The 22,948-nt window shown below is 41.2% G+C and overlaps 1 protein-coding gene across 3 annotated transcripts in view; it reads left to right on the plus strand.

Annotated features, from left to right (window-relative positions):
* sema5ba (sema domain, seven thrombospondin repeats (type 1 and type 1-like), transmembrane domain (TM) and short cytoplasmic domain, (semaphorin) 5Ba) overlaps positions 1 to 22,948 on the plus strand; it is a 149,876-nt gene that overhangs the window by 16,162 nt on the left and 110,766 nt on the right. For all 3 annotated transcript variants that reach the window (XM_041057011.1, XM_041057009.1, XM_041057012.1), the window contains exon 2: positions 14,267 to 14,331. The gene's annotated coding sequence lies outside the window, so the exon portion shown is untranslated. The remainder of the gene's footprint in view (positions 1 to 14,266; positions 14,332 to 22,948) is intronic.

Consider the following 22,948-nt stretch of genomic DNA (forward strand, 5'->3'; position numbering starts at 1 on the left):
TTTTTTGATAGAATTGTGTTAGAAAATTGTCTTCAACTGTTTGGTCAGAACCTGTTACTTACTTTTTTGGATTAAAAAGGGGGGCATAAAGTTTTTAGATGAGTTTATACCTCAATGTCCTCAAGAACTCAAAATTGTTTTCCAGTGTGGTGCTGGATGCTGTGGAGTGAAATGAAACAGAAATTCTATAAAGGCGTGTTAAGGTTGGAAGCAACATTAGACCAGTCTCATTCACGCCAGGCTGAATCCCAGTAAGCTTTGATCTGCTGCTTTGAGAAGCTAACAGAAGAGGGAAGCTCAACTCACAGCTTTGATTGGCTTGTGCTGTTGTGCAAGGAAATGTCTTTCTTCGCTTGACTGATGAAACCTCGACTAATTGTGTATCACTTGCAAACTGCCTCAAGTTGACTCGTGCAGGTGCTGTAGAAGATACCTTAAGTTTATTTAAGGTGTTGTCAGAGGTAAGCTAATTATGTTGTCTTGGCTCGAACATTTCTTCTGGGTGAGTTGGAAATTGGCTGGATGCAGACTCACAGATTCAGAATGCACACCGATGCCCGGACACATACACATTCAGACAGTGTAACACGCTTTAGTGCTTCCTTTTATTCCCCCCCTGGCCATGCTCTCTTTGAACCCAAATTAATAGCCTCCTTTACTGCGTCACATATAATTTGAACCTGTCTCTCTGTTCTGCAATTCAATCTTAATTGCTAAGTACTTCCATTTCAAGAGTTGTTAAGCAAACGGTGCGTATGACGGAAGAGTCTGTGGCAGTAAACACTGAATTACTTAATCTTCCTGCTGCCTTTCAGAAAGTCAGGAACTCTTTGCTGTTCTCCCAGGAGAAGTGTTCGATAAAAGACAGGGGCACCGGTAACCTGCCACTTTCTTTTCTTGAATTATATCATCACAACCCAGTGATGAATGGGAGTTTCATTCCTGTGCTTAAAAAGATGGATTGGGAGCCTGATTCCCAGATCTCGTATGTTAAATGGTCTAATTCTTGCTGTCTCCTGCCCTTCTTCTTGTCACACTTTCAACATTTATCTCTGTCTTTTATTCTCTCCTATTTTCTGTGTATCATCCTTATCATCAGAAGCTGCTTTTTAATTCTTGACGTCTCTCATTTTGGGCCCCTCTTGTGGCACTGTTTTCATTCCTCACTTGATGTCTCTCTCTCTTACAAATTTTCTGCGTTTCACTGAGCTGCTTTCTCAATTTTTTGGCTCTTTCAGCCTCTGCTCCTGGTGGAATTTCTATTGATTAAAACCAGACGTGTCCTGCACTTCTGTGTCCACCTAACCAAGCCTAGCTCAGGAAGATGAATCACCTGCAGCCCTTTTCTATCAGTCCACTCTCTTTCAACATCCATCCCTCACTCTTTTAGCTGTCGACTCCAAAATGAAATGAGCCCCACAATGATTGTGTGTAGTTTTAGGAGACAATAAGGTGGTCAGCTATTTTTTTTTTTTTTTTTTTTTTGCAAGGTTTAGAGTGTGTTTGCAGGGTTTATTTGAGGTACCTGATGCTTGAGGTTCTTTCAGTTTGTGTTTTGTGCTCCCAAAACATAAAGAGTTAAAGGACCACCAAAAATCAATCTCTTCAGTATTACATATTCACAGGCTGTATGCTTGAAAGGTGGATTTTAAAAGTGTATTTAGCTTGGTCTTTTGCAGAGAAAGGCAGTTGTAATCAACTTGGACACAGCAGTTACAAAGAATTTCAATGGTGACCCAAGGTCATGGTAAAAACAAAATGCCAAAACGTCCCCATAAACTTCTCTATCATTGCAATCCATGTTGTGGGGAAAGTGATTGGGACATGCTGAACATGTTTCCATGGATACTATGATGCATTTTGACAATCTTTTTGCCGTGAGTCTGGCTTGCCCTGACTCTGAGTCGCTGTTATGCCACCCTCCGCACAAAACGCAAGCTACAAATATGTCAGAGCCACCTTTCAGGCCCACAGGCTATAAATGTTTGATTTTCAAAAGGTAAAAAAAAAAAAAAAAAAACTGACGCAAAAATGTTCTTTTATTCTGTGCTGTTTTTAGCGGTTGGGTCAAAACCCTTTAGCAACAATAAAAGGAAATCTTAATGCTATAAAACACAGTGTAGATGGTAGTGTGCTTCCAACTTTGTGGAAGCAGCTTGGGTAGGACACTTTCCCTGCTTCAAAATTTCAGAGCTCCAAAACACACATTAAGGCTGGTCAGAGCCGTGATTACTTTTGGGATGACCAAGCCTTATGATCCAGCATCAGTGTCCGATCTCTGTAATGCTCTGTTGGCTGAACGGGAGCAAATCTCTGCAGCTGGGCTCCAAAACCAGGTGGAAAGTGTGAAACCTGAAATGTGGAGTGTGCTACAGCAGCAGATGAATGCCCATGATTTGGGAATGACATGTTAAACTATCACATACGGGTTTAATGTTCACACAGCCACATGTCTCTGAACAGGTAGTGTAGAATTTTTGGGATTATTTAAGTCCCAGGACATCGAGGATTAAAAGGTCAGGCCAAACCACCTCATGTTTGGTTCACTCCTGGCAGGGTTCATTCTAATTCTCCCCTCGTTTCCATATGGAGAGAGTTTCTTTCTCACATTAGGAGCTGTTTCAGCGGTGCAGACTGAAAGCCGTGTTAGCTTAATGCACATAATACATTAGGCTGATGGGAACATTTCACTCAATTTTCTGCTCGTAATTTACATAGCGGAGAGTAAAGAAAGCATATGAGCTGTACAGCTTCATCAGCTGAAAGGGCTACTGATTGCCATAATACAGCTGATTCCCTCTCTGTTTGAATTTGCTTTGATGCAGCTGCATACAGACACGGAAACAGAATTTAGCTGTGATTTTAGTTCTGTATAAGACTTCTGCAGGCAAGTTCTCCCCATAGGTGTGTATTTCTCTGGATCTGCGTGGTGCTGCAATGCGCCCTTCCCCTCTCGTCCCTCTTGTTTCCTCCTCCTCATCTCCCACTCTCTTTCTTTCTTCCTCAGTCTGGGTGATTCTTACTGCTGCTCTGCTCTGCTCAGCTAATTTCTTCCCTCTATGGTATCTGACCAACAGGGAAAACACGGAGCAAGGTCCTTTCTTTACCTCTCTCTGGAAGCTGGTGTCCTTTGGCTTGACAAATAATTCCATGCCCCAGTCCCAGAAGTGTTGGCTGGACTGTAAAACCTTCAGGGGATTATTATTATTATTATTATTGCATTATTGTTAGTATGACATGAATGTTATGACATTTTAAGTTACGTATTTTCACATTTGAGACCAGCTTTGTTAACAAGTAGGTCAAACTATAGTCTGTTTGGATGAGGCTGAGTTTCTCTATCAATGAACCACATCATTTTTATGACCATGGGTTCTTGACTGGGAAGGTGTGATCAGAGTGTGTGGAGGATGGATCAGCAGCAATGGCAACTTTTTATTTTCCAATTGCCTTAAATGGAAGTTGTGGTAACTTTAACATCATCAGATTGGTCATAAAACTGGCTATTTAATATGAGACTTGGCTAGTTTGGGGTCAATACCCAAGGGAAGGCACAACCAAGCTATCAATGAAAAGTACATCAGCTGTATATAATTCATATTATGTTCATGTACCTTGGAACTTAAATAGACATTCACACACTTGTTTAGTATTTCCACGTATGTTTTCCTGTAAACCCTTTCTGATTGGTCTTGCCTTGGTGAACTGAAGACAAAATAAAACACTGCCATTTTCTTTCACTGATAGCGACAAACCGCTCAAAGTGGAGAATTATTCAGGGCTTAAGAAAAAATCTTCAGGGCTATAGCCCTGAGTGCCCAGGCCAGGCAACACCCACGCCCAGACCCTCCGTTCCTTATCCTCAGGGCCCTACGTCTCAGAGCTCAGTGTCTATGGCAATGGCTATGCAAGTGAACGGCAGGTGCAAATGGTTTTCTTCTTTCAATGCCACATGCGGTTTGCCCTTCTGAGAGAGAAGTAACCACTTCACAACTGTATGAAAGAATCAGTTCTGTCTTTCTGTGTTTCCGAGTGCAGCTGCTCTCCACCCACAGCCGGGGGATTTAGCTGAATCCTATCGCTGTGCATGTTTTAATGATGCAGCTACTGTTCGTGTTTTTCTTTGCTGAGATGTGAGGCAGAAGAAAAGTACGAGGGAAACGGAGATCAAGTGTTTTGGATAACGAGGGACGGAGGGTTTGAGTGCACACGGCTGGGGATATTCTCACAAAGCTTCATTCAGGTTTCACGATTAGAAATTGGGAACACATGCTGCACACTGTGGGGCAGACAACTCTGACTCTTGTGTGAATACTGTCCAACTATATGTACTGACATGGTTTATCGATTTGACCACTGTGATCTAAAGGCTGTCGAATCTTTATCCAGTATTGAATCTGTTATTGTATCCAGCTTCTTTCAAACCCCACACTGGTGTGTATTTAGATTAACTACACCTCGGGTTCTAAAACGTTGTATTGAATTGGAATCCAATATTGAATCAAACTAGAGTTTGCTTTGATTGTTTGTCAAAAAAAAAAAAAAAAAAAAATCTCACATTTGCATTTTGTTGGTTGAGAGGTTGAGAGACAGTTTTTAGCACCGCAGACGGTTTGAAATGTTTATTAAATAAGTACCTGTCACATTAAAGCAGCAGGTGGAGCTCACATAATCTACAAACCTTATTTTTCAGCTGACAGTACTTGATCCAAATACTCGAGGTCCTGATTCAGAACTTCTCACCAGTGACCAAGTGACAGTCAGTGGCAAAATGAAAGCGTCACCTCAGTGTTTTGTACAATTCTCTTCGCTAATAAAAAAGAATGAGAGGAGAGGTTTGATAAGAGAGTCGACACTTCCTGGCATTTTACCAGTAGGGAACTGGATCCAGAATGGAAGCGGCTATAGCAACCCAAAACTATGTTTAGCTTTTAACAACTTTTTGTAACAGAAGTTACATTTAATAATAATAACTCTAAAGAAAAGTTTTGTCATATAGATTACATATTTTCTTTAGTTAAATGACCTGCATGTTTTATACTTTGCAATGTGTTACTAAAAAAAGAGTGAAGATAAAAGATGAGATTGGCTCGGACTCAAAGCTTAACAAATTTGGATATTTTACCAACTCAGAACTGAATCCAAAATGGAACTGGCAATCTGAGCCCAACCCTAGAGGCTGAGTGTGTCTGTTGTGGTGTCTGTGTTGTTCATATTTCAAAAAGAAAAAGAAATGCAGAGGAAGGATTAATTTTCCTGCAGCAAGTGTGAGGATTAGACTCTTTTGAACACTATGAAGGCTCCTGTTCGGTCCTTATTTGTTTGACATTCTCCTACAGTTGTCATGACCAAGTCAGACAGAACCATTATGTAAATTTGTGTGGAAAAATATGCAGTTTGAATGTAAAGCATTTTAATGTAGCTGTAAATGCAGTCACTCATTCAAATCACACTCAGGAGTCACATCATGTTTGCTCTTTCAGCTAATTAGGGTTAAAGCACACAGAGGCAGAATAAGTTAAACCAATTATTGCAACACACTGAAAAACAACACCTCACCAGCCTCACAGTGGGATCTATCGCTTGAACATAGCAGTGTATCACATGTTCTTCATGTTTGTGTCAAGTGCCGTAAAACGCATACAGGTCTCATTCTGCCAGCTTGGCAAGACTGGCACAGCCATTTGGCTGCTGCACAGTTTGGATGTGTGGATCGATATTCAGCTCGATAAGTATAATGTTGGTCTGAAGCTGAGGCTGCTGCTGCTGGCTGCGTGCAGACAATTCAATCCCCCCGCGGTGCACTTCACTCTGCACCAGCACAATAAACTGTAATTGGAAGACTAAGTCCGCTTGCAGACACATGCATGTGAGCAGCCTTTCCATAAACAAGCACTCAAGGACACAGAAACAGAGAGGAGGAATGAAGTACCCGTCTAAAGCAATCAAGATACACATACATATATCTATATATCGCAAAATGTTCCATAGCACAAAACCACATTCAGTCCTGTAGCAGCTGCCACAGCCCCTGGACCACTGTGAAGCCACTGTTGGAAAGACTTTATCCCACAGCAAACACCTGGTCCAGAGGAGAACTTGCACTCAAGAACAACACACAGGCACACAACAGGATTGCACCACCAGGGCTGCAAAAGCGCAGAGTGATGCAGAACACATTGAAAGGAACTTTCAACATGCTGCAGGTCTTTTGTACATCCTCTCTCTGAAGTCTGTCTTGCTATTTTCGTGGTCATTCTTCTCCTACTTCAGTTCTTTGTTGTGTTGTTTGCTATAAGTGAATTCTAAACAAATCTCAGTGGATCAAATTTTTATTAAAAAAAAACAAAATGTTTAAAATCCAGTATTATGAAATAAATCCTCCTAGGTCTGCCGTGGGCTTCCACAACTCTGGACATGGCATAACTAACTAACAAATGGCATGAAATGCAGCCATAATTAATGTAGTGATTACATCTGTTCTTTTGCCATTAGACAACATATCAATTGGACTGTGCTTTGCCACTGTTGACTAGACAGCAGACGAGTGCACAGAAATGAATCATTGTCACAACACGGAAGGTTAAAGTGAAACAAAAAAGGGAAAGAGCAAAAAGAGTTGGGCAGTTTAAAAAAACAAGAAACTATCAAAGTTTTATAATGATGTCAGTTTGAAAGCTGTGAATTTTGCCAGCCAACATCTGTGCCTGCTAGTCCCTGCTAACAAAGGGCAAATGGATAACCCGGGCTGTAGCTTGGCTGCCAGGGACCCGTGATCCATAAAGACAATTGCAAGTTCTGATTTTGTGTTTGTTTCACTTTTTAAATCACTTTACTGCTGCTAATGTCATTGATAAATAACAATAATGATGAACATTGTTTGAAACAAGTGTTATTTTTACTCTTTTGTATCTTAAAATACTCCAAATATGTAATTGATATTCAGTAATATTCACTCAGCCCTGGTAGAGTACGGTCTGCATGAGGTGATGTCACGTTTCTGAGGACTGATGCATTTAAATAGCATGGTTAGCTCCCCATCATTTTTCTAAGCCCGTTGGTCAGCTGTTCAGTTGGTAGTGTTAAAGCAAACGCTGATGTATTAGCAGCCCCGGGCTTCTTTAACGGAGGTGCCACTTAATTACGACAGAGACCCACTTGAGCATATTGAGCAATCAAATAGAAATACATACACATTACACAAGGTCTGAAATTGGTTTTCGTGAAGATGGAAGCACAGGAACACACATATTTATATAATACTTACAGTGCATGGAGGCGTGGATGTGTGGGTGCATGGACACAAACAGTCGCCCTGTCTGCATTTACATTAGTGATACTCTTATTCCCTCTGTGGTCTTTAACTCAGTCCTTGTTTACATCTTAGCTGTAACCTTTTAGCCATTCGTCACCACTCACGTAATAACACAAGTGACCTCTCCACTAACCCGCAGAGATTGTCTCTGAGAACAGGGAGTGTGGGCTCAGGGGTCATTCCGTATATAAACAGGTGTCAAGTGCTATGATGGAAAGCCAAGGACATATGAAACTGGGCTGGAAACCCGGCCCAGCCTGCCGCTGCCACCGCTGTAGAGATGCAGGGGAACGGAGCAGAATAACAAGGGTAATGGATGACTTTGCCTGTCAACGTGATGCCATGGTTTCAGGTTGTGCAAGTTAAACCGCCTCGTCTGTAAGAATCGACCTTTCTTGAGGAGGCATGCACATGTGTGTGTGTGTGTGTGTGTGTGTGTGTGTGTGTGTGTGTGTGTGTGTGTGTGTGCGCGTGTGTGTGTGTGTGTGTATTCTTTAACCATGCTCCCATGTTACCACAGCCACTTGTCTGTCTACAACAGATTATTTAATCATCTGTCTCCATCCCTTTCTCTCTCCAGTTACAAAGCTTAAAACTATGTAGTTAACAATGAGCTAAACCAAAACTTTACGCTTTGTGGAAACCTAATAAAACATTCAGCAGTTTAAATTAGTTCACATTCAGAATAAGATTTAATCAAGTACAATGCAGCGTTGCTACAGTTTGGATTTGCGCTTCTGACTGGCTCCTTCTCCGTATCAGTGTCAGCTGAGGCTCACGGGTACTGCAGCATTTAAAACCATTCACCATGTCTGACTGATGAATTAATCAGTTTTAATTTCATTGCAGCTGAAATTAAAACTGATGGTCATTACTGGCCTGACAAAATTTTAACTTTTATGTTGGCAAATCTTATTAGATGAGGATCTGCTTCAATGCTAAACCACATACATACTAAACAGTTGTAACTGTTTGCAGCTTGTCTGCCTCTTTACACAAAAGAGAGGCAGTCATCTGAAGTCGGGAAAGCTTTGTTTTTGAGGGGTTGCTTACTGTGTATTACTATTTTTTCTAATTAGACTTACTGCAGACAATAGTGAGGTTTCATTTCTGTCTCTGAATGCAGCCTCACTTCTTTGATAGCTGTTTTCCAGCCTCTTGCCTCCCTGCTCCTGGACGTGGTGCCCCTCAGTTTGTTTTTGTTACGTTTGGTTTACTCTGGTTTGTCCTGAGGCTGTGAAATGTAAAGATTAAGTTTAAACATTAGGGGAGTTTTGTTTTTCCTCAATGCCTGGGCTTGTATTAGTTTAAGTGGAGGTCATTGTTTTTCAGATTTGTGGACAGAACGTGAATGCCCTTTTCTGTGTTCTGATCAGTGCTGGATAATCTCTGTCCTGCATGCATTGTTTGTCATTTTCTCCACATTGTTTTTTAACAGAACTCTGCAGACAAGCTTGCAAAATGAACCGTGTCTCATTTGATAAATCTTTGATTTGTAACTAGGTCCTGCTCATTTACTGTTTCACAAGTTTTCTGCTGCATTTTGATTGAAATATCTACAGTAGTTTTACATTTTATGGCACAGAAAGTACAACTGGAGCCATGCTGGTTTATCGAGGCTCTGCCAGCCTTTTTGTGTTTTTGTCAGTTAGTATGTAAAAAAGTGACAGCACATAATGCACAAATAGTTCTTGAGGTAATTTAGAAACAGTGTCATTACATCTGGCAGACTCATTGTTTACTGTACTGAGTGTGAGTGGGCAGGGAAGCAGCACAGCTGAGCAGAGAGAAACCCTGTGTGCTTTCCCTCTATGCCACTCGGTGCATGGTGGAAATTTGCTGTGTTGCTATATTTTAGACCTAAATAATTACAAGTTTGAAATTCTCAGTGCACTTTATCCAATTTGTAATGTTAAATGTCTGTAAATGTGAAGTGCAATGACATAAATATACTCACTGAGCACTTTATTAGGAACATTTACATCTGCTTATTCATCTATCACATCATCCAATCATGTGGCAGCAGTGCAATGCATGAAATCGTACAGATACAGATCAGAAGCTTCAGTTAATGTTCACGTCAAACATTAGAATGGAGAAAAAAATGTGATGTCAGTGATTTTTGACCGTGGCATGATTGTTGGTGCCAGATAGACTGGTTTGAGTTTTTCTGAACTTGCTGATCTCCTAGGATTTTCACACACAACAGTCTCAAGAGAATGGTGCAAAAAAAAAAAAAAAAAAAAAAAATCCAGTGAACAGATAACAGCTCTTTACAACTGTGGTGAGCAGAAAAGTATCTCAGAATGCACAACACGTTCCAACCTTGAGGTGGATGGGCTACAACAGCAGAACACCACGTTGGGTTCCACTCCTGTCAGCCAAGAACAGAAATCTGAGCCTGCCCTGGGCACAGGCTCACCCAAACTGGGCAGTTGAAGACAGGAAAAATGTAGCCTGGTCTGATGAATAGCCTGGTCTGAAGCACACAGATGGTAGGGTCTGAATTTGTCAACAGCATGAATCCATGGACCCAATGTGCCTTGTGTCAACAGTCCAGGCTGGTGGTGGTGCAGTGGTGTGGGGAATGTTTTCTTGGCACCATGTCACAAAACAAAACTCGTCTCAAACTGGTTTCATGAGCATGACAATGAGTTCGGTGAACTTCAGTGACCTCCCCAGTCACCAGATCTGAATCCAACTGAACACCTTTGTACTGTGACAGAGCAGATTCACAGCATGAATGTGCAGCTGATAAATCTGCAGAAATTATGTGATGCAACCATGTCAACATGGACCAGAATCTCTGTTTCCATGTTAGTCCATGTCAGTCTCTGTATTAGTATGGCGTTCCTGAAAAGTGCTTGGGGGTGTAAGAGTTATCATCAAACATCTGCATTGTGTTTTTGTGGGGTTTTTTTTTCAGCTAATTATAATTGTAAACAAAAGCATTTAATCTTGCTGTGTTGACAGCCCTTACTGAGATAAACACAACTTTTAACACCACAGAAAACATAAATAACTCTCTCTTGATTTAGTTGTTGTCTGTTGTTTGTCTCCGGAGTAATTTCTCAGCGATGTCTAGTTCTATAGTGCCACTCTTTTTTTTCTGCACATTTGTATTGCAGAGTGTGAAAATTTGGATCTTTTGTTCAGAAATCACAGTTTTTGTCTGATTCATGTTTCCTGCCTGGGTCCATCACTCCTGCTGCCCAGTTTGAGTGTGGCTGGGGGCCCCCATTTGCATGTCACCTCTTACTTTCCACATCGGTGCTGTCAAAAACAGAACACATGTGCAAGCTTCGGGAGGAAGCAGAATTGAAATTTTGTATTGCCATTACATATCAAAGTTTCTGGTGCTTAGCTAACTATAACAGTTTTTATAGTTAACTATAAAAGACATTTTGAACCTTTGAGGTTGGTGTTAGAGAAGAAGTGTTCCATATTTAATGCTTTAAAACAAACTTTTTTTCAGCATGGAGGATACTACACTGACAGTGTTAGAGGTTTTTGACTCTACAACAGTTTTGAGGGGTTTTTGGAGTGCCATTGTCATGTGGCATTGTTTATATCATGTAGTGTGTCCTTGGTGTAGCAAAACTGGTATCTGCTGTGTTTGACTTTGGGTACCGTCACACAAGACATTTGTTCAGCAGCAGCACCCTGCTAGTGTCTGATGTGAACTGGAAAGCTGCAGGCGGTGGTTCGCTCCTAATTAGAAATGTTTCCCTTACTGCCCTGAAGGAGGAACTACACAAGTATACTATTTGAATGTGTATTCCTGTGTGTGTTGTGAGAGGGATAAACTCCATGAGTCATTGGGTTGTGCTCTCATGCTGTTTTGTAACTTGCCTCTTCACCTGCCTCCCGCAAAGTCTGCATTAAACTGTCTGATTCAGTTACCAGTAACTGGAGCTTAATTAGGAGAATTTGATTTTCACTGCTGGATCCAATGGCGACTGTTGATAACAACCTCTTATGGACAGAAATGAGGGAAATGCACTGTGGCGAGCTGCAAAAAGTTTCAACAGAGCAAAAGAAAGTTCCAGTTTGGAGCATAAGACCTCTTGACTGCTTTGTCGACCACATACTGATATCAGGAGGACTGCTGGATACAGAGCATCTCAGGTTCACCACACTGCAAGAGAACACACACATGCGCACACAGACTGACTACCAAACAGGCAGGCAGATGACTTTCAAGGACTAATTCAAGATTAGAAAAGTGGAGAGACAAAAAGTGGCTATTCTGACTGCTGCAATATACCAGTTTGGAGTCTGGTGAATTTAACCAGCTCTTAGAATCATGTCCCCTAGATACCAGACTTCTTTTTTTAATAGCTCATCCAGGCTCAGTGGTCGTGATGGGGTTTTCTTAGCCATTTTGAAAAAAAAAATGCCACTGGTGCATTCCCATTGGTTCTAATGTTTTCACCAGTGTTTGGGTTTTTATGTTTAAAACAGGTGGTACAAATCCTGTCCTATGTGTAACTGTGGATGAACAGAGGGCCAGCTTCCTAACTGAATTCTCTGAGTTCTTATTGTCAGTTGTTTTAAGGTTGGACAAAGTTTTAATCTCTGGGGATTTAAATATTCATGTGGACACCCAGTCCAATGCCAGTGCCACTGAATTTCTTGGAACTATGGACTTTTAACTTTACTCACAACCTTGGACTTAATATTTAATTTAGGTCTGATCCCAAAGTTCTGTTCCACAACAATTAATTCAGTTGTCAACTCTGCTGCTGCTACCTGCCTTGAGTCCAGCCTCTTATTAAAATGCCTAACATGGACAAATTAGAACTAAATAATTTCTGTCCCACGTCCAAGCTTCCATTCCTGTCCAGAGTTCTGGAGAAAGTTGTCCATACATAGCTTTTGTCCAGTTTAGACAATTGCAGCATCATGGATAAATTCCAAACAGGCCTCAGGGCTCGTCATCAGAATTTGCTCTTCTCATAATCTCACATGACCTTCTGTAGTCTTCAGACTGTGGTAAATGTGCACCTCAGCATGGCTTTTGACACAGGTGATCGTGGCATTCTCAAGGACCGGATTGGCATCCAGGGCACTGCCTTCAAGTGGTTTGCCAAATGCTTAACAGACAGGCCTTTCTTTGTTAAGATTGGGATCTTCTCCTCCTCTACAGTCCCAACCGTTGCTAAACTGAAGTCCAGCTTTTATCTGAAGGCTGTTACTACCACATCTCCTCAAGGCTGGATAATTGCAACTCACTGTAACTTGGTATTAGCCAGTCTACTTTGTCTCACCTGCAGCTACAGAACGCTGCAGTGAAACTCATAACTGGTACTAGAAAAAGAAACAGCATTACACCTGCACTAGCATCCCTGTCAAAAAACAGGATCAATTTCAAGGTTCTTTTATTTGTTTTTTAAACCATTCATGGGTTGGTACCCCTCTGCTTTTCAGTGTTTGTTGTGTGTGTCAAACCACAACTCTGCAGTGTGTTTTGCACCACTCTGAATGTCACATTCCTGTTAGTTGTCTGGTCAACAAAGTTTTACTGAATCTGAGCAGGTTTGAGTAGAGCCAGACATTCTTCGGCTGACTGTCTGGTGCAGCTGTATGACCGCAGAAGATTGGGGTGTGTCTGTGCATACATGTATATGTGTGTGTGTCTGAAAGAGAGTAAAACTATAGGTCACCAACTAAGTCATTTATGAGAATTCTTCCTCCTCACTTGTTGCAGTGAATAAAGCCTTATCCCACACTGACATTAGAGATTATAGGGAGTTTTTTTTGTTTGAGTGGACACTTCCCGCTGCTCAGCTCTAAATTCTCAGCTTAGCTCCATAGAAAATCCTCTTTACTGCATTCGCCTACCTGTCTTTGTGGCTGTCCAGAGTCTCGGTATTGAGCTGGAGAGAAAATTAACTGAATGCTTATTTAATTGTTAGTAATTTTGATAAGCAAGTAATTGATATTTATAAAGCTAAAATACCAAGTATTCTCTGTTTTCTATCACTGTAAATTGATTTGAATTCACTTTTGGACTCTTGATCAGACAAAACAAACTTGAAGACATTGTTGGAATGTTGTTTGGACATTTTATAGATTAATTTGCTAGTAAGTTTATTGAAAAACTAAACAGTATTAAATAATAATGAAATTAGTTGCAGCCCTAAACGCCGTCAGAGGCATCTGCTGAGTGCATTTTTGTCTTGTTAAGTTCTGCATTCAGCCTAGACAGTAGCAGCTTCCTGTGTGAATGCACAATTGATTTTACTGTACGTCTAAGAAGAAGTGATCAGTCTTACTGGTGTAATCAGATGACAATAACCAATCCCTCTTTTATTAATTGTTTCTGTTTTGTGTGGAAGTGAGGGAAACAGCAGCCATATCACGGCAGTTGACACCACAAGAGGGATGGCAAGTCTGAGCTGCTCTTTCAGGTTGCCGTAGAAACCAGCCAGGGCTATTTGTTCCAATTTGCTCTGTGGTGTTGAGATCAAAAAGCTTGGAACCCAAAGTGCTCTCTGCATATTAGCATCTGTGTTTGATTCAACACAATTAGGCATTCGTTCACCTCATTTATATCTATAACGTTAATGTACACTGGCACATATTTGGGCTCTGTTTTCTATGCAGTACAAGGCCTCTGATGTTATATGGGATTTAGAGTTTAATGTGTTTGAACTGTATTGAACCTTGGGCTTTGTTATTGTCCAGTTAGGCCTTCACTTGATGTAAAGGAATCTCGCAGGTCCCCTCTTTGCCTCCAGCCCCCAACCCCGTGAAGTCTCCGTTTAAATGCCATTCCTGCTCCGCCTTCTCTACTCCATTGAAAAGTTGGCGGTTTGTTTACGAGAGCGCCAGCACTTCTTTGTGGCTCTGCACACTGCTTATGAGAGGGAGGCGAGCAGCAAGTGAAGGACTCACCCCTCCCCCTCCTCTCTCTCTCTCTCTCTCTCTCTCTCTCCCATCTTCCAGAATCAATTTGAAAAGGACAGACGGCCCTCTCAGCCCCGTCCCCACACCCCAGTGATGCTTAGCTGGTGAGTACACTTTCATCTTTTTCACTGAAAACTTTTCTTGTCACTTCCATGCATTTCTTCGATTAGTTTCTGCATCTTTTACCTGAATTTCTTCTTTTTATTTGTTCCACAATTCAATTTTCTTTTGTTTGTGTGTGTTCAATTTTTCTTCTCTCTGGTCTTGTGGACATCTCTATGATGAAGGACTTCTATTATTCTTTTTCTGTCATTCTTCAGTCCTCTAAATGTCTTTCTTACCCCCCCACTCCCACCCCTGTAAAAACTCTGGGACCTCTGTAGTAAAAGTAAGGCAACCTTTTTTTGGTGAAAGCCCTTTATTCTGACTGAGTGAAGTGATTTGAAAAGAAGTGGTGAGAGTACGGCAGTGGAGGCGGAAGAGGGGTGGATAAACAGGGGAGGTGGGGGTGATGGGTGGAGGGGCTTCATACAGGCTGCTAATGGATGAGTTTTACCTCTCCATGTCTCTCTCCCTCCTCCCTCTCTCCCTCTCTATCTTTCTGTCTGTGAACGTGAATCTGTGAATCACTCCTGCTCATGCAGCCTTAAGTCTATTTGACACTATACGGTGAAATCATTGTTCAGATGAGATGTGACAAAAGTGCAGAATTACCTTGTGGTTTTACCACAAGGTAAAACCACAGCAGACTGGAGTCACTGTCAGTTTGTTTACATGCTGGATATTAATTTGATAATATCAACACCTGATGCATGTTTTTGATTTTTTTGCTATTGTTTCATGCACTTTAGTCTTTATTATAGGGTACACAGTGGAGAGCTGACGGGAAATCTGAGGAGAGAGCGAGGGAAATGAAACACATGTAAACAGAATCGAACCAGGACTGTTGCAAACACATTCGATGTCTCAAACCTCTAGAAAACCAGGATGCCCCATCATTTTTTAAAACATTTTCTTTGCCAATTTTACCTAAAAATAGCTACACTGTTTTTTTTTTTTATTTTAAAGACCCAGAGTAGTTTAAGATGGTTTTTTTTTTGTATGGATTTAATGGTCTCATTCACCCAAGAGCTCCAAGAGGATTTGTTCAGCAGAGTAAACAAAGTCCTCTTGACAAGGACAGCTCACAAAATGCCTCCATTAACAGAAAATGAGGTGGAAATGAAGAGCAGACAACAAATGGTGGCAAACACTGTATCTCCTCAAAATACTGATCTTATTAATGAGTGATTGTACCAAACATAGTACTTTTAAAACCTGAATGAAGTTTTGTAATATTATCTAAATAAACGTTCAATGTTCAACAGGATTTTTGTATCACAGCTAAAAATACTCTGCCTTAGATATATTTTAAACAAAGTTTTCCAACACAGTAATAACGGTATATATTTTAATAATATATTTTAGGTTGGTTCACTTAGATCTGGATTAACAGAGCTAGATATTTGACTTTCTGTTATCACGTGAAGAGTCAAGTGAAGAGTTTGGGTTAGCAGTTTTAGTGAAAACAATTCATTTTTTTGTTGAACTTAAAGACTTTCATGAAATGGCATAGTTACCTTAATGCCATGCATTATCTTACTGTATGTATTAAGGAAGACATTGAGGTTACTCATAATGGTTTTTCCCAGCATCCTTTTGATATCGTCACAAGCACAAGTCCTGTAGAATAAAAATGGAAGTGGGAAGTCTTATGACAAGATGCAGGTGAAAAAAACAATGAACACGAACTGAACAGCTTTGTGGATTAACTCAAGTATCAAACGGCTCTTTCAAAATTTGTTTTTTTATTAATTGTTTCATGTGAAACATCTTACTTCTCTATCTTGCTTCAGGTATAATTAGAGACCATGTGAATAAACATAGTTGTGAGAACATGGAGCGAACATATTGCCTGAAGCTGTTTTGAAAAAAATATAAATCCCCCAAACCCCAAAAACAAGATCATCAAACATTATAATCCCTTTAAATAACTTTTTAATTTATCTGCCGCAGAGCACCAGGTGCCATCTGCCATCGCTTATTAGATTTATTGGTAACAGCATGAGGACCAACTCATGTTTTTTTAGCAGTCTCTTCAGGGTTTATCACCTGATCATGGCCCTGAATAAACCCAGATCCTTTCTGGGTTTGAAACAATGCTCAAGCTGAGACTGAACATTTAACTCATCAAGCAAACCTTTACTGCCAAAAACACAAAGCATCTAGAGGAGCACAGGACAATTTATCATGAAAAGCACAGACCACTTCTGCTCCAATCTCACCTACTTCTTGCTCTCTGTATTTAATGTCCCTGGAGGCTAGCCCTGGCATTTGGTTATGTTCTGTTGTTGTACTCCCCTTGCTCAGCATTCACCTCCTTCTCACTTACTCTGCTCGATCCAATTCATGGCCTAAATATCTTTCCCTAATATGTGTCATTGGAGCAGATCAGCAGTGCTCCCTCTCTGGCTGCTTTGAAGAAGCTCCTCTGTGTTTGTTTTGGTTCTCTTCTCTCCTATGGGAGGAGATCAGGAGCTCGAGTCGTGGTTGGCATGTTGTCTCCTCCAGCCCCGCTGTTGTTTGCTGATATTTAGTTCAGGATGACAATAAGCCGGAAGAAAACAAGCTCCTTTTAGGTCAATAAGAGAGAGAAGGAGTGGACTGAGAAGGAGAAAGGGACCTAGAAAAAAAAGTGGGGGACAGGGGACTCATCCCTGGATGGGGGTTCTCTTTAAAGCTTTCTGTTTGTGGCCCCTAGGGCCGAATTAAGGGAGCGTCATTATCCCTGGCAAATTACCACGCTGCCTTTGTGGTCCAGCCATGGTACATTAGGGTGCCTTAAAACGTGGCCGAGCCGTGCCCATTCAGCTCACAAAGAGTGGGGCCGCTGGCAGATCCTTGGCCTGTTTCACAGAGGAGGCATTCACACCACATCGGGGGGGATGGTGATGGTGATGGAGAGGGTCTCCTGCGATGAGTAAAAATCACTGGGGCCAAAGCCGAAGTGACATAATCTTAAAACACATGCCAGCTGATGATGTCATCACTTGGCGTCATCGAGAGTTTGATCTGCCATGGAAATCCTGGATCTGGTGAGGAGATTCATTGACATCGCCTTGCCAGTTCTGTCAGACCTCTTTGCGTTCTTCCATAACCAGGATTTGAATGTAGTCTCTAATTGCTAATCAGCCATGTAGCAACAAATCATCAGCTCAGTATAAATAAGAACATTTTTCCCTCAGCTTCCGTAACTTCCAGTCGCACCCTCAGGTAAACTACAGCAGCTGTCAGATCTCGGTCTCATGTTATCCAGTGAACACTCTCTCGTGAATATCGTGGTGCAGGTGTGCACAGTTTATCTGTATGATACCCGAGGACAGCGCATCAGCAGTCACAGAGTCAGTCATTGCATATTTTGTGGGTTCAAGATGTCACCCCGGGACCTAGAAATTTGCTCTTGGCTTGTAGATGAATTAACTCTTCTGTCTGTGCAACATAATGTGCCTTACAATGTGCCTTCTTTTGCACCAAAATAAACGTTCACGTCAGAAAATGTTCTCAAAGGCCCCTGGATGCCTTTGAGAACGCCAGAAGAACTGGAGATACATTGTTTGACCTGATCAGTGCTTTAATGTTTCAGGGGTTATTTAAGATGATTGAATGAACCCTGGTGTCTTTTGTCCCTCCACCGACAAGAGGAGGAATTCTCAAAAGCTGTAGGAGCTGATCTGAGGAGGAAAGGCAGGCACTTTGTGTCTGTCTGATAGATTTCAGCTGTTGCAGGCTGCTTGCAACATTCAAATGTCTGTCAGTTAGAGATGACATCCGCTACAAGCTTTGGTGGAGGTTTAGTCTTCGTTTCAAACACCAGCAGGTAGTTCAGACTCAACACAGAGCGATCAGAGTTGATCCTCTGGGCCTGAAATGGTTGAATCAAGCTTTCACCAAACGCTCATAAATTCAGAGTGCACCACGAGCTGTAATGTCAAACTCTTCACAGAAAACTAAATAAAAGGGCTGCTGAAGGTACTGTAAAATTCCTAGTGTGTGAAATGTTTGTTCTTGGCAACTTGCCTTTATTTATCATCTAATCAAGTGGAAGCCTTACCGCAGCGATTGATGTCTCCTTCATTTCATTCTTCTTTCTACGATAGGTGGGAGATTTCATTACTTTCCAACATTGTTTCCTGGTTTTATGAACTCAATCCCTCTGCTGAAGTAGATAAAGGAAGGGAGGAGGCTTTTGTCCAGGGGCTGTGGTGGAAACCCTGAGCCCGTAAATCCTGCACTGATCTTTGGATCATTAAGCTGTGAGCCCTGAGTCCTTTGGTTCTTTATCACCAGGCCTGGATCCCAGGCCATAATGGAGGCTAACTGGCTAATGATTAGCTGTCCTCTACAGCTACTCCAGAGCTGGCTGCTGTTCCTGCTGCTGCTGCCTGTCTGAAAGGGAGGATGCTATGAAAACAAACAAATCTGGCTTCAAATGTTTTCTCTTATCTGTCTGACTTACTGCCTTCTGAAACTTTTCACAGAATTTTCCACAAAGCTTAGTGTGCACTGTAAATGGTTTATGGTTGTGTAAAGCGATGCCGATTTAACGATTCCAAGCACTTTATTAGGAACACCAATACCAATACTGGACACTTCCTCACTTTGCTCTCAGAACAGTTCTTCGTGGTATGGATGGATTCCACAAGTTGTTGAAAACATTCCCTTGACATTCTGGTCTATGTTGATGTGATTGTTGTCATGTCCATGTTGACATGACAACAATTATATTGTTGCAGTTGTATGCAGTTTGCTTCTCAAGCTGCTTGCAACCCTGAAAAGTTGTAAACCTGCTCATGTAACTAGTTCACAGTAGATGGTGGATCGGTTGTACACTTGTGTGCTTGTGAATTTGCCAAAGAACATTTGCCTCCTCATAGTGCTGCTGCTGAACAGACCGCCTTGTCTCTGAACAGCCTCTGGGTTTATGGAGCCGAGAGGAAGATGATTGGCTTCTGTGGAAATGCAGACTGACATGCAGTGTTTTCGATAATGAAACCCCCTTTCTTTCCTCTTTGAAAAATGATTACTTTTACTTTGATTACTTTTGGTTATTTGGGAGCTATGCAGGCTTGTGAATGTGATACACATTGGACTTTGATGCAAAGATAGAAAATAACTATGATCATAGTCTTACAAATGTGACTTTGAAGAGAATAGAGTAAGGTAAGTTTTCTGAGGAAGCTAGGATCAGACCAGGCTGGAGTTATGCTTCTGTGTCAGGTGTCACAACCTCACCCAGCATAGGAACTGATCTACAGTCCAGTGTGAGTGATGAGTTGAGGGTGATGAGTTGAGGGTCTAAGGATAGAGGCTGTTGATAGAATTGGGTTGAGTTGTGTGACAGAGGGTGTTGTATGCTGTTCAGATCACATGGCCACTTGAAGCAAGTATGTGTTATTTGATTTTGGGCTACTTAAATAAAATTGACTTGATTTGATTGATCTGTGATTAGCTTCCAGTCTGGCATCAGAGTCCAACATGCACCACCAGTCTGACCTCAACACCGTTAAAACCAATACACCTTATACTTAAACTTGCTCTTGCTCTCATTTCTATTGTCCAAAACACTGAATTCTATTACAAGAAAACAGCCCAAGCTGATCAATCACAGTTCTTTTGGTCTACACATGTCCTGTAGCTGTTGTAGCCCCAGCTTGTGGTTATATATGGGGCCTATAAGCCCCTACGGCATTAAGTATAAATCCATCTTTAATGTGTTAACATCTCCTAAATCCTATTAGAAACCCTTGATTTATTTTGGGCTAAACCAGCCTCACCTGCATCGTACCACAAAGGAGAACCTGACGGTCTCCTTCGTTAGATTTTTCACTCTGTGGGAACACCACTTTGACTCTCCACAGTCAGTCGGCTGTGGGTTCCTGGCTGTAAACTTGCTGTTTGCTGCTTAATCATTCAGTAAGGATTAGTGGCACTGTGTATTTTCTAATTATAGACCTGGACTGTGCACTCTCCTCGGTGGGGTCAAATCTAGCCCACCAGGCCCTCAGCCAGCGGCTTACTCACAGCTACGCTCAACTGCTATTTTCACACGTTTATTTCTGTTGTTAACTTGCCATCTTTTTTTTTGTTTTTATTGTTCTTTATCTTTCTTTTTATCACTCCGTGCTCTGTTTTCTCTCCTTTTCTGACATTTTTTTTTCTCTCCCGCTCTCTCTTTTTGAGCTCACAACAAAGACTTTTCATTTGGATAAAATAAAACTCAATGAGGTAGCTGTCAAAATAAATCACTTCTTGTATCAAGGAGGAAACAAGGAAATGCCTGAAAGAAAAGGACACCAATTCTTTTTTTTTTCTCTCCACACAATCAGTTCACTTTCACGTCTATTCACATCTTTTCATTCTTGGAGAACAATAGGTTTGATTAACCCTTCTGGGAAAGCTCATTATCCATTTCCATTACAAAGGTGTTTGTAAGACACTTGGATTTGAAACGCCTGAGCAAAAAAAAAAAAAAAAAAACATAGATCAAAGGAATATATTGATGCCCACGAGTTCTGAAAACAATAATAGGAAAATGATGGCTATGACTGCTTTGTGTCCAGTCTATCAACTCGAATGCTTGAAACGGAAGTATAGTATATGAGCTGACAGATGCAGAAGTTTGAGATCAGCGTGTTTTTTTCTCTTCTGTTCTCTTCTCTCTTTAACCACTGACATTAAAATGTTTCACTCATTCTCCCTGTTTCACTTCATAGATGAGGTGAGCTGCAACAGTGGTGTTTGAATTATATATTTATGAGTTTATTTTTACTATCAGATCCTGTTAGAGCCTTTTGGGGGCTTCAATTGAATCAATTTCTTCAAGTGTCACCCTAGGAAATGGTTCAGTCCAATTTTAATCAAAGCACTTTATTAAGCAGGATTCAGATCAGATGAGGTGTGTCCACTTTCTCATCACTTAGGTGCTGAGCCTGTGATGTGGAACCATATGGTGGATGTGAAGATAAAAGTGCAGTTTGAGCTTCACCCAGAGTCAGATGACACAGCTGATATCACCTTTATCTCTGTGTGTCCAGCACAAAGATTTGTCCTGGTTACCTTCAGCTTAATTTAGCCTATCTTCGCTCAAACACAGTTTACACCTGGCATTAACATGTAATCTGTATCTGGATGTTATCAGGATAATAATATCTGATCCATGGATCGCATTTAAACCTGAGATTGAGTATTCTTGTTTACTCAAAGTACCCTAATTAGTTAGGTGGGTTGGGCAGATTTGTCAGCAGACATGGTGCATCCCATGGACAGATGTGGCTTATTTTTTGAGAGGGGTGTAGCTACTGCTATTAGTGGTCGCTTTTGTTTAAACCAGCAGGCAGAGGCAGGTGACCTTTGAACCTGCTGAGCAGATTTTTTTTCATAAGAACGTGGTCGCATTTACACCGGCTAAGATCCGATCACAGTGCGAACCTGCCCACCTCCGGATGTGACCTAGCCAATCACACGTTTCCTTGTCCAGGTAAGATATCCTGATACAAATTGCATGGTAAAAGCATGCATAAAAGTCTAGTTCTGCCAAACATGAAACAACACACTGTCCAGCAACTCTAGAACTTATTTATAGAAGAGTTAGTGTCGCTTTTAAACTTTTAAAGTTTAAAAGCTGGTTTGTTTTTATATCCATATGTCCATTATCAGTTCCCCTGTGAGCATAGTTGCTTACAGCTGCTCAAATTGGGCAAGAGGTGAACCCTGGACACATCACCAATCGAAATGTAAACTCCATAAAAGCCCCAACAGTTTGATTAACTACAAACAATATACAGATGTTAACCCCAGGTTGCTAACACGATTTCTCCTCCAGTTTCTATCCTTTACATCTGTTCATTAAGTTCACACAAGTTTCACACAAAACGCTGAAATCGACTTAATCTGCAACGCTGATGCGTCGCTCCAGCCCTACTTTGTATGCACGAAGCCTTAAGGGCATCGGGATTTTGCTTCAGCCTCCCACTTAGTTATAACATTTTTAAAAGGTACATTCACTTCAACATATCAAAAATGGGATTACATGTAATCCTTGTTCTTGTACAGGGTAACCTCCTCCTCTCTGGTAGAATTAGGTTTCTTGACAGAATTAATTATTCTGAGGTTTGGGGCTGAGGAGATTTCTTTGTGTTTTCAGTCTCTGGGTCCTTTGTGTCCACACCAACATTAGGTAGCAGGACCGACAGAGAGGGTGTTATTAGTTATGTTCTCTGTGTAGTGTGTAGAAGAAAAAATAGGCACACACACAAAAGAGCCTTAATTGAAAAGTGGTAATATATCAAACTAAACACACCGCTTCAATTAGTTAATGATTAGACTGGTAATTAGATCTTTGGAAATCCTTCTCTTTGTACAGATGAATGATAGTTGTAGCTTAAGAACTGTTCATGTTGCTTCCCAGAAAATATCTCGGATACTTTGACTCTGGCATATTATAAACCCATCCACACACACACTCTTTGATGAAGATATCCACGCTGCAGCCTCCAATTTACAGCTCAGCTTGATCAAACTGCTCATTTACAGAACTAATGAGAAAATGAAGAAAAATTAAGGAATCATTTGGTTGTTGTATTTCATCAAGAAAAGAAGCTGCAATTCTTTTTCTGCTGCCGT

The sequence above is a fragment of the Toxotes jaculatrix genome, chromosome 15 (genome assembly GCF_017976425.1).
Source record: "Toxotes jaculatrix isolate fToxJac2 chromosome 15, fToxJac2.pri, whole genome shotgun sequence".
Classification (NCBI taxonomy): Eukaryota; Metazoa; Chordata; class Actinopteri; family Toxotidae; genus Toxotes; species Toxotes jaculatrix.